We start from the raw sequence: 17,343 nt of genomic DNA, 5'->3' as shown, positions 1-17,343 counted from the left end.
CCACATCTACTGCATTCCACTTGAGTTCAACAGATGACACCGCTATTTCATTGAAAGGTTAATTATGTAATTTAACGGTTATGCACATAGTGAGGGAAGTATGCATTTAACTGATATCACATGTGGATAGAAGCAGAAATTTTAGCAACATGAATTGAGTTCATCCAAGTGGACAGCATGGAAATTTGCCCTATTTTAGTGACAAAAGAAAGCGACTTAGAAAATGTGGCACTGGTCTATTAGAACATCCTAATAAAGGGCCAGTGGCTTGGAAATTGAATCAATTAGGAAGAAGAGGTCAGAGGAAATGGCCTCAGGGTCACTTAACCCCACCTTTTATCCACAGGAAGACCTCTGTCAGTGAGCTGTTTACTGGACCCACTGGCAACTTTTTTCCCCCTATTTTTCTATTAAACAAATATAATCTGAGTAAATGCTACATACCATTTTGAAGTGATGGTTTCATTTGTTAAGGGGAAAAAGAAATCCCAACCCACTCTTTGTGAAAAAGTAATTGCCACCCTTGTCAAATCATGAATTAACTCTGATTAACCACATTTTTTGGAAAGCTTAGATAAGTTTCTTAAGCCGTATCCAGCCCAGACCTGTTGAATCAAGAAATCCCTTAAGTAGAACCTCTCTGACAAAATGAAGAAGGCTAAAAGATCTCAAAAAAACAACACATCATATCACAATCTAAAGAGATAGCTGAGAAACAAAATCACTGACATCTCTAAGGCATCTCTAAGACTCCAATTGAAACATTGTCAAAGCCATTATCTACAAATGGAAAAAACCTGGAACATTGATGAACCTTTCCAGGAGTGTGTGGCCTACCAAAATCACCCCAAGGAGGTCACAAAAGAAACCCAAAACAACAGTTGCCTCATGGAAGAGGTGAAATGCATCTTTTGGGAAAATTTTCCTTTTACTTATGAGGCAAAAGTTGAATTCTGTGGGAGGTTTGTCTTCTGTTACATTTGGCATAAACTAAGACAGCATTTCATAAAAAGAACATCATATCAAAAGTCAAACATGGTGGTGGTAGTGTGATGGGGCTACTTTGCTGCATCATGACATGGATTAAATTCCTCGCTCTACCAGAAAATCCTGAAGGAGAATGTCTGGCTATTGGTTCTTGCTCTGAAATTCAAACAAACTTGTGTTACGCAGCAGGGAAATGATCCAAAATGCACCAGCAAGTCCACCTCAGAATGGCTCAAAAACCAAAATGAAAGTAGTTACAGTCCAGACTCAAACCTGATTGAGATGCTTTGGCATGGCCTTAAAAACAAGCTGTTCATACTTGAAAACCCCAAATGTTGCTGAATTAGAATGATTCTACAAAGAAGAAGATTTACTGTGGTTATCTTTAATTAAAAGATTGTTAATGATCTGAAACGTGCAACTGTGACAAATATGCAAAAACATAAGAAATCAACAAGGAGACAAATACTTTTTCACGGCACTTTATATCCACTTGCATTTTGCATGTATTGGATGGTTCAGCCTTACAAATTAAGAGCTATATTGCAGAGATCACCCCTTTTCTATATATACTATCTATGGGCCATTCATGCAATTTATAATAAACTTCAGATTCTACTTCTCCAGGTTTATATGGCTATGATGCAATGCAAAACCATACTGCACCAGTTCATTTGAAGCTGTGAAGGAGAGTGGGTACTCCCTACCATCAGGGAAAACTACTGGCTGAGTGTCTGGTCTGCTATTTAGGGATTCCACACCTCCACTTAACAGTGATTAACTCAAGGCCTTTCCTGGCCTGAGTGAGCGAGGAAGGCTGGGCAGAAACATCTGAGGATCAGCCACTCTGGGTGAATAACAAAAATCTCTGCAGCTTCGATGAATGCTTCCTTGATTGAGTAGCCAGAAACGGCGTTGAGTGGTTGAGGATGAGTCAAAGGAAGTATGTAAGGAAAACTCCTGAGCGGGAGGATGAGAGTAATGATATTTCTGTTTATCTGCAGAGATGGTAGTGGGGTATTTTTGGATGGCTGCTGTTTTTTCCTCCGTAAATTCCAGGTTCCGGCTGTTTTTCCTTCTCCTTGTTCCCAGCCTGTGAATGCAGGGCCGCTTCCTCTCCCTCCTTCCTATTCTGAGCCTCTGATTGCATGGAAGTGGGGGTGGTTAACAGGATAGTGTGTCTATACGTGTGTGTGACCAGTACGGTGCTGCATATATGTGTGTGTGTGTGTTTGTGTTGCGAATCTTGAATTGGGGGGTGGAGGGTGGCGAATGTTGCAATATGTATTTTTTCTGTCAGTCAGTTTAAAGTAATGAAAGCGCGTGTGTGTGTCTGAGCATCTCGGGTGTTGGGTGTGGAGGATGTAACCATTAAAGAGATCAGCATGTCAACTGTTCCCCAAGTGCTGCTTTCTCCAATCCAGCTGGCGATGGGAGGTGTGTGTGTGTGTGCGTGTGTGTGTGTGTATGCACTCTATGCCCTACACGCTCCTCTCAGCAAGGAACAGACAGATGGATCTTTGGTTTGGCCAATGTTGTCTGAGTCTGGCTTCTGATCTAACTGTACAGTCCTGCTGCAGGCCAAATTACTCTGCATCTCTCCCTGCAAATTAACCGACTTCTAGCAGAACAAACAGAGAGCTACAAACACCCCAGAGGAAACGATTCATGCCTATAAATACAAGGTTTGCATTTGTGCTACATGGTTACATATGATAAACATCAAGTGTCTGAAGCATCGCTTATTTCTCAATGTTGCATGTCAAGCAATAAACATTACATATAAACAACATGGTGATTTTGTTTTCTCCTCTTTAGTTGCTATGCAATCAACCATGTTGGTACAGCATTAATCTTAGTAAAACATTTTATTTGACATCCCGGGGACAAGGGATGGACTATCTGCCGGTATCTTCATTTAGTCCCTTTTGCCATTTTACAAAGTCAGCTTTGGGAAAGTCACAAAAAAGGTTGAATATCTGTGCACTAAAATGCTGCAAGGTCAGAGAACCAAAAATGTTATTTTATGATTATAATTCATTTGGGGAATGTTTACATATTTCAATCTGATATTGCATCCAGCTAATGCTGTGTAACCCTGGATGGCGATTGCTTGATGTTATCGTAAACACTTGAAAAAAGAAAAGAAACACATTTCTTCCTTAAACTGTTGGGAGTCTCTGGGCTCTTCATTATCAGCTCAGTGTTTCTTTCGCTTTTCGCTTTTTATGTAAACAAAGAGTGATCTATTACTTGCAAAGCACAGACACAGCAACACATGACTCATATTTTGCAGGACAAAGTGCAGCTGAATTTGAGGTTAAGTTTAAATAAACCTCAAGTGCAATTGAAATAAAAATGGAGATGTCCAAAAAAAACCAACTGCATATAAGCTTGTGGAACTGACACATGGAGCTAATGTGGAAGTGACTTAAAATTGCATTATTTCCAGTGGCCGGTACAGGCACCACTATGAGAACATAGCCATACTTCTCATTTGATTGACTGATTTTTTTTTACCTCGATTTTCATTTTGTTTATAAATACACTGAATTGGTATCAGTACAATTTAATCTTCATTTTGTAAATCATTGTTCAGTTAAAATAGTAAAGTGATTCACAAACAAGGGAATGCCAAACTTAAGGTTTCTATTGTTCTTCCAGATCTATTTCTGTTTAATTGACTGGGTCAATTTTCATAGAGCTTTACCTTCTGACTGTAATTGCTTTCAAAGACCAAGCAGATTGAAACAGAATGAAAATGTTGTTTATGATGAATCAGAATAAACTAATTTTTTTTAGCTTTAATTTCTGTCTGTGCACATTCCTCCATCTTGATGCTAATGCCTGGGAACATGCATTTTGCACTTTTCCAAATAACTGTTGAGTCTAGACCTGACCTTCAGCTGTCTTCAACACTAATCACTTCAGTAAGGGAAGAATGGTTACATGTCTTAACAAAAATCTGATTCTAGTATAGACTACCGTAGTATAGCAGTGTGCAGAGGAGGGATAGTTGATATATTAGACAAAGGATGTTGGTGAAGATGGAGCTGCTAGGCAGGAGGGAAAGAGGAAGACCACAGAGGATGTCATAAAGCAGGACATGAAGAGGGTTGGTTAGACAGAGGAAGATGCAAGGGATAGGATGAGATGGTGGCAGATGATCCAATGTTGTGAGCCCTAAAGTAGAAGACTACTGTAATACCCCTGAAAGTAAAATTAATTTGTATCTGTCCTGTCTTTCATTTGTTAGGAGTTAAAGAGAAAAGACTGATGCCTTTTTAAAAGTCTGTGGGCTAAAATATGAATCTACTTGGAGCAACCATACAAAATAGAAAAGATGACATCAACCACTGATATCTGCAGTCTTGTTTTGAAACCTCTAGATTAACGCTTTTGTCTCTGCCATCTTGGTTGTAAAAAACTGAGTGGGACATGTCTGACTGTAAAACTGCATGCTCACTGGCTAACGACTTATCAGTCACAAATTGTTAGCCAATGGGTGTGCAGTTTCTTACCACAGACAATTTTCCATTTTGAAACATAATATGACCAATTTAACTAATGACTAATTCAAGATGACCCCAAATGAGTGACTATAGCCATTAACTCATCAGAAAAGCATTTACAGAGGTCAAGTCAGAAAGCCTCTGTTTGCAACCACATCTATAGCCATCCGATGGCCTTCAGATAAAAAACAAAGTTGAATGCAATTCTGCATTGGCTTCTTTTTTCAGACCTGGAAACTGCATTCATGTTAGTAAGTAGGAAGAAAGCATGTGCATATAACCATCCTGATTTTGTCCAACCAGTACCCCTGAAGCACTGTGTGTCTCGGTTAATTATAAGTTCTTTAGTTCTTTGTTATGTTAGGATGGAGACAAGCTTGTGTTTGTAGAGTGTATTGGTTAGCACATTCACCTAACACACAAAAGGTTTCCCCGGTTAGCAAATGGGAGGAAACACAAAACCAGCCTAGTGTACTCCTAGTGCTGGTCCAAAGCCCAGATAAATGGGAGGGTTGCTTCAGGAAGGGCATCCAGCGTAGAAAATCAGCGCCAAATCAAATTACCTTAAAATGATTTCTACCACTGCCGACTACATTTACAGAAGCTGGCATAAGTCAAGGTGGACAGACACAATTTTGAGTGCATGCCCTTGCAAGCGAGTGGTCCCTTGGATGAATATTTCAGTGTTGACATAAAAACAATGCCACACTGCAGCCTGCTCCTCTGTTTATTGTACAACAAACCACTTAAACTACTGTCATATTGGATTTTTCCTCAGCCTCTTGTTTTTGGATTCCAGGCTATACTGCTGAAGGTGGAGTATAAATGGGTTGACATTAGCAGTCACATATAGACATATCACCTTTCCCCCCGAAAAACCCAAAAAACAGAAACACGAAAAACGACAAAAGACAAAACCCCCATTTTCGAGGTGTGTAAAGCACTAGGTCAGGCTTGCATTGCTATGTAGGAGTCTGTCATTTATCTTCTGACTCCTCCAAACTGCACTTGAGTGTTTTATGTGGTCTGATTTATCAGATTAACTGTATGATGAATCGCTCTAACGCATCCAAAGATGATGATTTCCCCAAAGACGAGTGATGTAAACTGTACAGTGGTGTTTCCCGAGTTCTTTTACTATGATTTAGTGTTCAGGGAACTGCATGGTGAATTTGTAAAACTATTGTTTGTATCTTTTTCCATCTGCCTCACACAGTAAATCTGAGATTTTTTTCAGTCTGCTTCCTCTCGGGGACTTTCAGGGTTGTTTTGACCGACAGCGGAGACGTTTGAACTCTTTCATACCAGCAATATGTGGACGGACGATAAACGCAGTTGCATTTTCTTGAGATTATGAATTATGTTTCTTCCCTAGACAAGCATGAAGTTTTTTGCTTTAAAAAAATATGTTCTTATCCACTTTCTCTATCAAAAGGTTGACTGGAATTTCCAGCTGAGAGCGAAATGATAAGGGTTGGTGTTATCTGTGTTTAGACTAAAAATGTTTAGGAAGAATAAAGTTTAGAGTATAGCCAAAAAACACATTCTTTGTTTGAGTGCGTTTACATGTGACTCATTGATTTAAGTATTCGTGAAGACCAGCGTCAGGTTAGAAATGGATTAATAGGCAACTCATCCTTGCTAGGGTTTGTTTTACAGGGATAGAAGGAATTTGTCTTTTCCTGGACTCATACATCAATATGGCAGATGTTTCCTAAAGGATGGATCACAAGGCCTTTCAAACGGATCCACAAACTACCTTAATTGCTGTTTGTTTTGTCTCCCTCCGCCTCCCCCTCCTCTACTCTCAGTCTTGCGTCAAACATCTGAGGAGCATTTTCAAGAACAAAAAGGAACTCATAGTGCCGCTGCGAATTTGGCTCTCGGACACACGGGGGATCTGGGTATTGTTTCCCCACCTTTTATCCATCCACATTTGATCTCCGCTCTCATTCACAGTCCAAAATCCGCTCGGTCTTCTCAAGCTTTTTATTTATTGATTTTTCCTTTTTAACCAAATTACGATTCCCATTCATGATACTCGCGGTGTTTTTCCATGCCCGAGATGGGTATTGGGTGCTGATAGGATATCAAGCACACCTAAGTGCTTCCCTTTCCTCCCTCTCTTTATTTTCTTTCCTTTTCTCATCGGCCTCTGCTTCTCTATCAGGCCCCTCACACATGCTCTGTGTCACGTCCTGTAGCGGACAACAGCCCTACCTTCCCTGAAAGGCACAATGATTCCAGCCACAGATCAATCCTCTTCATGTCTACAGAACTGATTGAAATCTTGGAGAAAAAAAAGTATGCAAGCAAGATTAGTCATGTTTTATCCCCCCAACCCTTGTTCTTCCTACTCTCAAACCTTTTCTTGCTTATTTCCACCTACAATGACTCATGGGTGCCCTTTTTTTCCTTGCTTTCCTATCCCTCTAGCAACCTGCAGTGTAACTTGGTGAAAAGATTTGAAGCTCACTCTCCTTTCAACTCGGCGTGTATGTTTATTGACCAGTAACCACCTTTCAGCCCTCATCATTGTCAGGTAGGGTTGTGTTTGTTGATGTTGTCTTAGTAACAACATGGGTTACCAAGAATCATTTAGCTGTTGCTGAAAAGGATTAGAGTACGGTGTTTTAAAATCCCCACATCTCAAACCAGTTTGTCTTATCACAGGAGAGTCTGGAGAGAGAAGGAGGAGAAACTGAAACCTTGAAATCTGGCTCACACATCGTCTTGAGTTTGTACGGTCGCAATGATCGTGATGAATGGTGGCGTCACTCAGGCCCACTTGCATTGGCTGCAATCAAACAGCAAGGGCTTGCTAAGGATGTTTGAACAGGGCAAGCTCAGTCCTGATTGGCATCTTGGGTTCACATCTCACAGGGGAAGGAGGAATGACCTCATGTTCAAGTGACTCAACATTTGTCTTAAGTGTGTGCACCAGAATGTCAGTAAATGCAGCATGGTAATGACATCATGTTACGAATAACATGCAGTACTGAAGGGATGGCATTAGCTCATTGCACAGTAAATATTATACTGCATAATTTGGCCATATGCGATTTGGGAGAGTTGTTTATAATTGCTGCCAGCCCCTCGCCCTCAACATGGCAGTGGTGATTCATGTGATTGAGAAGAGTGTGGGAGGGGAAGTGGGGTGGAAGGGGAGGAAGAGAGCCAGGAAGTAGGGGGGAAAGCTGGTCTATCAACGAGGCCTGATAATGGAGACCCACAGGAAACTGCTGAGGAGGATTTTCCACGATGTCGCACAGGAGTTCTGGCACTAGAGAACACACACATACATACACATATGCACTATTTTATCCCTTCCCCATCCCTCCCTGCTCTAATCCCACACAAACAGGGCCACCCACACCCACATGGGTAGTACAACAGTGTCCCCTCAGCAGAAAAAAAAAGCCTCGGAGTATCAACGCCCTCAATCAGTGATTTTAAGTTGATCGGCAGGTCTGTCAGCACGTTTTCCTTATCTCCTATTCTGGCTGCACCTGCTCCAGCGGGGCACCGTGCCAACTCTCATCCCCGGCTTGTCATTGGTTTGCAGCTCTCAGGGACCACAGGGCATGTTGGCCAATAAACAAGATGAAAAGAAAGCGTACACAGTGTTTGGTGTTGCCCTCCTCTTCCTAAACTTAGAGCTCGGGATGCATGAAGTAGAGCTTCACTGCATCGTCTGGTCCGACATCAAAACACATCCTTCAAATACAAAACGCAAGCCAACCAAGCACGGCAAGAGAGAGGTGTCCAAGAGAAACTTGGCCCCCCTCCAGATCAGCCTGAAAGGAGAGCGAGGAGGCATGTGTGTTAATGTGTTAATGTGTGCGTGTGTGCGTCGAATGTGTTTGTCCCATACTCGGACAGGGAGGGGTCCTTGTTTTCCTTCTGCTCTTCCCTTTGGTTACACTGTTGTTTCCCAGACCCCCCTGTATACAACACATCCCATTAGGAAGGCTACTACCTTCACACTTGACAACACATGCACACACACACACATACACACGGACCCAGGAGGAAAATCAGTGCTGAGAAGACCTTGCTTCTCTTCCTATGGTGCAGTCGTTAGGGAAATGGAGAGGCAGTGCCATCAGTGGACTCCTGCTGCTAACGACACTGTTCAGCTGCTGCTGGTGTTTTTTTTCTCTCCAAACGGTGGCCATAGTTAGAGCTCTAATATATTTGCAGCTCATTAACAAAAAAAGCTGCCCTTTGAATATCTGCCAGATCTGGCTATCACGATTGCTTGGTCATTAGCTTATTGATATTTAATGTCTGTCATCAGCTGTCCTGTAGCCATTAGGGGGTTTAGCAATCAGTTGTTTGTTTTTGAGCTGTTTGCCCTGTATATGGCTCGACGTGGTGCGCAACCTGTCTCCTGTTTGAAAAGCTCGCCATTCTCAGGACGTCCTGTAGAGTAGCACCCCCCCCCCCCCCCCAGAAAAAAGAAAAACACACAGACACAAACAGACACAAACACATACAGGCATACTTCATCAGAGCAACCCCCCTCCCCGCACCTCACAGCTCCTGCTCCTTATCTTAAGCGTCCAGGCAGCTGCGTGTTTGTCTGTGTGTGTTTATATGAAAACGAGGAGACAGATGATGTGCGTGCGCAAGCACCCTTGTGTGTAAGGCAGAGAAAAAGGTGTGAAGTACAGTCACCGAGGTTGCCTTTCAAGTTCTCCTTCCTTGTGTGGCGGCGGTCAGTAGTCAGAGACGGGAGGGAGCAGGATTAACAGCTGCACGGACTTGGTGGGTCTGCTGGCCGTGGATGAAGGAAGGACGTTGAATCGTTCCAGACAAGCGTCTGATCCAGCGAGCAATATCATAACCAGAGATCCCTCGCAGAATTTTTTGCGCTACAGGAAGAGTCAAGCATGTCATTTAACTGAAAATAAAAACTGAGTATAACCAATCAGTGTTAAGATTTGCACACTCATCACACAGTAAAAGAAAATGTTGTCATAGATTCACTTGAATTTAGTTTTTTTTTTTTTTTTTTGTGGTAGTTGGCGTGCTTTGTCATCGGGATCCATTAGCACTCATTAAAAACAATACAACTCTTGAAACACAGTCCAACAACCCCTCCAGCACACAACATACTTTTAACAGCATCTTTTATTCAGTCAGACATGATTACGTTTAATTTCGTCAGAATTGTAAAAGTACCATCACTAAAGTTGAAATCAAGTTTTTTGTATGAGACGCTCTGGGGCGATATTTAATTGTACCATGATGCTTTGAACTAAATGGCATGCTAACATGTGCTGATGTTTAACATGTTTAATGCCTACCATGTTTGCTATCCTACAATAGTGTGTTAGTATGCTAATCTGTAATTAAGCTACTAATAGTAGCAGTAATTATGCTGATTAAGGTGTTCAGGTTTTTGAGATTAATGCTAATTGCAGGCCAATTAGTAAGGCTTTAAAATGCTTGTTTGTGATTGCATAGTCAACTGTCCATTGGTATAAAACACAGAGAAACTGCATCCAGATGGTCTCCCTCAGGTTGCTCACCGGGTGGAGAAAGTCGGGGTATCTATACAGTATATTTTTATGTCTGTGTGCTCTTAGTGCATTAAACACTCTCCCTGTCTGTTTACAGGCAGTATGATAAGTTCAAAATGGATTTATGTGCTGCTGACACAGGTCAGGTGGCCATAAAGGAGGTTTTGCTGTTGAGATGAAGCATGAAGGCTCTTCTTTCTGTTATGTGCTTCAAATAAAATGGAAATGTGGTGCCCCACTGTAGCATATTACACAAGGAAATATGATACATTAGAGCATCACTCTTGAAGATGTGAAGTTGTCTCACAGTTGATCCTACAGTGTTTGTCACACTATCCTCTGTTTATGCCTGTTTGTACCATTCTCTGCACGCATCTCTGCTCATTCCTGCATGCGCCTTTCTTTGATTCATGGACTGTTTAGGTTTAGAAGCCTTTGATTTTGGAAATTGATGCATTTGATGTTCTCTTTGGGAAATCTCTCCATGAAGGGGGGCTGTTTGTGTTTCTGTCACGTGCTCTTTTTGGGGCTGTTGAACGTTTGTGCTGGGTTTTGGGGTCGTTTGTCTGTGTTGTCTGTCACTTTGTGTCTTGTGGTGATTTGGGATTGTTTGTCAGTGTGTGTTTGTTTTGTTTTTTTGCTGTGATTATTATGGGATGCAGCTTGCTGCTGAGCCACTTCCTGTTTATTGCTCTTATCCTGTCCTCGGGATCATCACTGACATCACAAGGTTGTTTACGATGTGGGAACCAAGGTGAGCTATATTTACTGAGTGTGTGTAGCCATCTCAAAACCTCTGACCTCATAAAAGTCAACTGTAGTATTTTTTTATGTCAGAGCTTGGCAGTGCAAAGTGTGTTTTTTTAAAAAAGTACCCCACATTCCCGTTCCCATTTTACAGTAATTGCAATAGATATAGCTTTCAGCCTCTTTCACTGACTAGTAATAAAAAAGCATTTGCTCCGTCCATTATTCACACTTTTCTTCAACTTGAAGCCAAGTGATGTAATTTTTGGGAAGCAGGAGTACATTTTATGTCAAGAACAACATCCTCTTCACACATAGCCTTTGGCTGATATCTGTGAATGTCTCATAAACAATGAGATTATTTCTGTAGCACATTTCAGTTTATGGACAGATGACCACCACTGTGAGTCATGGAATAAGATGATAATACATTTTCAAATGTTCTACACTTGTTGATTACATGCACAAAAAAACAAACAAACAATGACTTTGCATGGAATACCCAACTGCAAGTATTAGTTCAATGAATAATGTCACTTTGGAATAAGTACTAAGAGTTTTATGTTACCATTTAGTTAACAAACTTAAGCCATTTTTACACATGGGTCATTCCATGGAGTACCAGTGAGTACAGCCTAATGCCCCAGAATCACATGAATTATTATTAGTATTATTATGTTTTAATACAATAACTTTCGCATCTACTAACAGTAAAAAGTCTGGACACCCTTATTCTTTTGGGACTATATTGCATGATATGCATGCTCAAAGTTGATCATAGAGTTTGAATTAGAATTAATGCCATTACAAACCATCCGTGTTGTTAAAAAATTGCACAAAATTCTGAATTTTTTGGGAGCTCAAACTAGTTGTGTAACGTATGTACACACCAAAAGTATTTTCACCAAAAATGTGTCCTATTTGTCCTGTGAATACAAATAAAGTAGACATCAAGTGATGACGAGCTGGCCCTGATATTATTAAGTAAGAAAAGGAAGAAACATTGTATTTTCAGTACCAGCGCGCAGTTTGAGCTGCAAGCGGACTTGTCATCAAATGAAGTGGTCTGACTGGTCAGATCTGTTTAATCACATGTGAAAATTCGAGTTTGGTCAGCGTGAACCAGCGTGAACCAAGAACCTATCTGGAACCTACCTGGAACCTATCTCGGCGGTTGGGATGGCGAGAGGCAGGGTACACCATGGACAGATCGCCAGTCTGCCGCAGGGCTAACACATAGACACAGACAACCATTCGGTCTCACATTCACTCCCACATTCACACCTATGGGCAATTTAGAGTTTCCAGTTAACCTGTCCCCACTAACAAAAATCATTTTGTAGTAAAAATACTGTTCGTAATCAACACACATTCATATATATACATAAATAAAACTTGAATAAAACTACATAAATACATCAAAGCATTTCACTATTCATTGTACTAAATGCATTTGCCACAAATGAGTCCTTATACACAGTTTTACTAGAGGCATACTGTGACGAAGGCAATAGTTCAAAATCTGAAACGTACGAAGATGCTTTATATAGATGAGTTTAAATTTCATGTTGCTAGCATCTGCATTTAAAAAATAATGCAATTTAAAAATGGCAGATTTGAACCTCAGCAGCTTGTAACAGTTTTCATAGTAAGATGCTGTTTAAAAAAAAGGCAGCTGACTCTAAAGGTGCTAAGTGGCAACATTTCTCAGAATAAACTGACACACACTTATGGGCGATGACCTGCATGACTTTCATAAGAATTGGGTCATAACATGGCCGGTAGTTGCCTTTTCCAACAAGCAGCCAGTTACAGATGGTCTACAATAGGAGTGGCACAGTGCACCAGTGGTTAGCACTGTCACCCCAATGTGATGGGTCTGGGTTTGAATTCAATGGTGGACAGGGACCCTTCTGCATGGAGTTTGAAAGTTCTCCCTGTGTCTTCATGCTCTATCTGCAGGTACCCCGGCTTCCTCTCATAGTTCAAAGTCATTGGTGATTCTAAATTGGCAATATGTGTAAATGGTTGTCAGTCTCTCTGTGCTAGCCCTGCAATAGACTGACGACTGGCTTGTCTGTCACCCTCTGACCCTGCTGCCCCTACCACCACCTCCTGAATTGATGAAAGTGCTTAAAATGGATGGAGAGACAAGACAAATCATACTACTGGAAATACTCCTTTTGGTTTAGGTCAGGGGTAACAACTGGGTAGAGTGCGCCGAAGGTGCTCCATTACCGTAAATAAACAGCATAATTACCTTGCCTTTTCTCATGTGGGCTGAGTAAGAAATCACATAGACTTTGTACTAGGGAGTGGACAGGATTTAATGTCCAGTCTGTCTAAATCCGACATTTGCTTTCTCACATACAAGTGAATGTATAGAAGTTTTGGGCTGCAGTGAATATGTGAAGAAAAACAGGCATACCTTCAGTACCTTTAGACCGAAGGCCAACACAGCTGTTTCCACCGCGTCCACTATTAAAGTTAAGCTGATGCCATCCTCATATTTATTGTCCAGACATGACAGAAACACTGATCTTCTCATCTGACTAGAAATATAACATTTAAAATAATTTGGAGAAAATGAAAAACTAGTTGGTATTGGAAACATATTAACCAATGCAAAATGTGCAAGTATTCCACTTTAAAGTTCTGTGCTATGGTTGTAAAAAAAGAGGATGAGCATGGCATGCAAAGGATAAAACAGAGAAAGTTTGGCAGTGCAGCTCACATTCAGAAGCTTTAATGAGTAACGGCACAGGGTGGAGACCGTTTGATGCCTCAGTGCCAACCAGGTCGGGGCAATGTGCTGCCAACTTCTGTTAAAACAAAACAGAGGAATGGGGCACAGGCAGTCCCCTTATTTTCCTCCTCTCCTTCCACAAATGCTTTCACTCCACACCCCGTTTCCTCTAAACTCGCTGCCAGCTTCCTTTTTCATCTCTTTCCCCGTCCTGATCGTCCAAATCGGCTCTGGGGTCTGTGTGCGATGCAAGAAGAGGAACAACAAATCCAGACTTAGCTGCTTAATTGTTTTGTTTTGTCTTGCGAGTGTGTGTGCGTCAGACGACAGAGATGTCAGTTACATTTTCACATAACAATGACCTCAATATGTTTTATCACATCACCAGAAGTGCCCTTTCAATGCCAGCCATCCTTGAATTTAAAGACTCAGTATTCAGCAGATCAGTCATTGAGTCTTTCAGCTTCACAAGCCCTGTTATTAACCCAATCAGCATGTTTGGTTGTCTGCCTCTGAAGTGTAGCTTTCAAGTGATGGGCGCCAAACTCACAGATGCTGTTGTTTAGGTCCTTAAACAAGCACTGAATAATAAAAGTAGCAATGTGCTTTCTTTTAAGCGGTGTGTGCATTAAATTGCTAATAAGTGCAAATAACAGACTTACTTTCAACTCCCAGTGGTATAAAACATTGAATAGAAACACAGCCTTGTTCTACGTATACCACTTTGATTATCTTGTACAGAATAGGCTGTCAGATCTTCTCTGAGAAGGAGATTTGGCAGCAGTTGTGTGATTTCTATGCATGCTTTATGATCTTTTTACACATAAGCACTGATTTTACTGGGGCGTTATGCAAACACTGCTAGTTCACAAGGGCATATAAAATGGTTACTGGGCAGCTGCACGCAGGGTGTTGTTACTAGCAGAGATAATAAAGCTGCACAACAACATACTTCTGTGCCTGTCATATGTAAATTTTGGTCTAAAGCTGCATTTTGATGTGAATCTGCTGGGTTTGTTTTTAGTGTTAGGTTTAATATTAAATGATGCACTGGGAGATAAGGAGTAAATACATTCCTGAAAGCCTTAGCAAAGACTTGTGAGTGTTCAAACACAGAAACTTAAAGATCCCCTCCAGCCATGTTCGAAGATATATAAATTCCCTCTGAGCATTGGGATTTAAACAAGAGAGGATTTTTGCTTGATTTGCCTAAAAAACTGTTCTGTAAAAAAACAAAAATGCATTGCTTTGGACAGGCTAAAGTTTTTCCTCTCCTTATTTCCAGAAAATGCAAATTTGAAAGATCTCTAACAACCGCTCTTCCAATGAGCTCCTGGCTGTTGGTTGTTGGCAGAAATATTTGAAAATCTGTCATTAGACTGAAATGCGGTGCTGGCTGATTTATTTTAGCATATATACTCAATGGCCCTTTGATAGGTACACATGTTCAGCTGATTATTAAATCAAATATCTAATTGTCCAATCACATGATAACAGATCAGTGCATTTAGGGATTTAGACATGGTCAAGACGACCAGTTGAAGTTCAAGGTGAGCATCAAAATGGGGAAGAAAGATGATTTATGCGACTTTGAATGTGGCATAGATGTTGGTGTGAGATGGATGCACCTGGGTTTGCAGAGAATGGGCTGAAAAAGAGAAAATGTCCAGTGAGCAACAGTTCTCTGTGTGGAAATGCCTTGTTGATGTCAGAGGTCAGAGGAGAATGGCCAGATTGCTCTGAGCTCACAGGAAGGTAACAGTTACTCAAATAACCACTTGCCACTGCCAAAGTATGCAAAGAGCTCTGTGAATATACAACAGCAAACTTTGAAGCAGATGGGCACCAGCAGCAGAAGACCACACCGGGTGCCACTCCTGTCAGTTAAGAACAGGAAACTCAGGCTACAGTTCACATGGGTTCATCTGGACAACAGAAGACTAGAAAAATGTTGACTTTCAGTTTCTCCTGCAGTATTCAAATGGTTGGGTCAAGATTTTGTGCAAACAGCAAGAAATCATGGCTCAATCCTGCCTCGTATCAACAGTTTAAGGTAATAGTAGTGGTATAATGTTGCAGTAGCAGTAGAAGATGCTTACTTATTGGATCTGCAAAGGTTTGGCGTCAGATGTGGGAAGCTTCCAAAGCCCAACATCCACACCAGATGATCAGCCACTAACCAATGGTTGCTCCAACTTTACTTCCCTGAGGTGACCTTATTAGGCCACTAGGAAGTTGAGCCTTGCGTGCCAATATCACTGCAACATCTGCCCCGACAACAGCTGATAAGTCTGATTAGTTTTTATACAAACACTGGCAAGGCACAACAATATAATAATGAACAGGGAAGTGAAGGGGGCAGCAGTGTGATAATGCAAGGACTTGAGTTTGTAGTGTACTGCAGTTCACCTGTGTGAACAGCGCTCTGTATTCCCGGCTCAGTGATATGAGGCGCTGTTGGGACGTGTGATTTTAATGCCACGCCCCACCCCTCCATCTCACTAATCAGCTTCAGGAGTCGTAGCTTATGTCACCATGGCTACAAATGCTCCTGGTCGCATAGGTTTCCTCTCCCCTCTTACCTTTCCTGATATCCCTCTCTCTTTTTTTCTCTCTCTCTCCCTTCCCACTGTCGGCCTTATACCTCCAAGCCTGGGAGCGGAATTCTGGGAACATTTTTCCATGTGAAACAGCGAGGGTCAGCCTAGGGGTGTGACGCCACGGCATTGTTCCCGCTGCGAGGAGAGGAACCGTGCGCCGTTAGGCCAATTCCTGTCCGCTCCAAAAAAACAGCCACTTTCTCACACTGCTTTCCTTCCTCCGCCAGACAGCTCAAAACAATCCCAGAGTGTTTGTGGGTACGAGGTTCGGAGAGGCAAGCCACAGAGCAAAGAGAAGTGGAGGGAGAAAGAGTAAAGAGAAAAAAAAAGTAGAGGAAAGAGCGAGAGAAGTCTTTTTCTGTTGGTTTATCCAGACTGTTTATGGGCCATTGAAAACAAACAAAGGGGGAAAAAAGATCCCACTGTGCCCAACTGACACTCGCTGAAACAAACGGCAGGCTGACATTATATCTCTGTAAGTGGGCTTGAGCAACCGGCTGTGAGCCCGCCTGCCTTCGCCTCGGCATCATAATCTGTTTTGTTGTAAAAACAATGAAACATTCTTGTCATAAAAAAGTGCACGCTGCTCCCTCAGTCATGAGCTTTTAATTTCTTTTTTCTCCCTTCTCCATCACATGCTCATAAAGATCGTACATATTCAGATGGGTCCTTGGGGGAAAACTATAATCTCATTTGAATGTTCTGAGGAATTTGCTCACGCACAAGTGTGAAAGCGAGCTTTTTAAAATGAAGTTTTCCTGAGAATCTTCAGATGTTTGGCGGTCAAACCCATTTTGCTCCACTTAACCATAAATGGTTCCTGAATAGCCAAACTAGTGGTTGCAATCTTAGAAACATTACCATGACCCAGAAGTAAATGACAGAGCCCCATTCCTGTAAACAGAAACGTACTATTAAAGTTGCTGAGATGACACAATGACAAAAGGATGCACCTCTGTTATCATATAAAATTTGTTACTTCCTATGATTTTCTAAATTGCAGCATTGGGTTTTTCTCTTTTCTTTTTTGGGTCTCCACAGAACGGTGAAGGCGTCTGGCCCAGTTTAGATGGAATGAGCACTTGCACTATGTTTGCATCCCTCCTGAGGTCAGAAGTTTAAAGGGTTGCAAATGTGCGTCTTTGTGTGCATATTTAATAGGGGACGCGGCATTGCATACGTGCACAAATTGGCACTGAATCAAAGTATCCCCCCCTCCTCCT

Source organism: Maylandia zebra, linkage group LG15, assembly GCF_041146795.1.
Source record: "Maylandia zebra isolate NMK-2024a linkage group LG15, Mzebra_GT3a, whole genome shotgun sequence".
NCBI classification, from domain to species: domain Eukaryota; kingdom Metazoa; phylum Chordata; class Actinopteri; order Cichliformes; family Cichlidae; genus Maylandia; species Maylandia zebra.
This window is presented reverse-complemented; position numbering follows the sequence as displayed.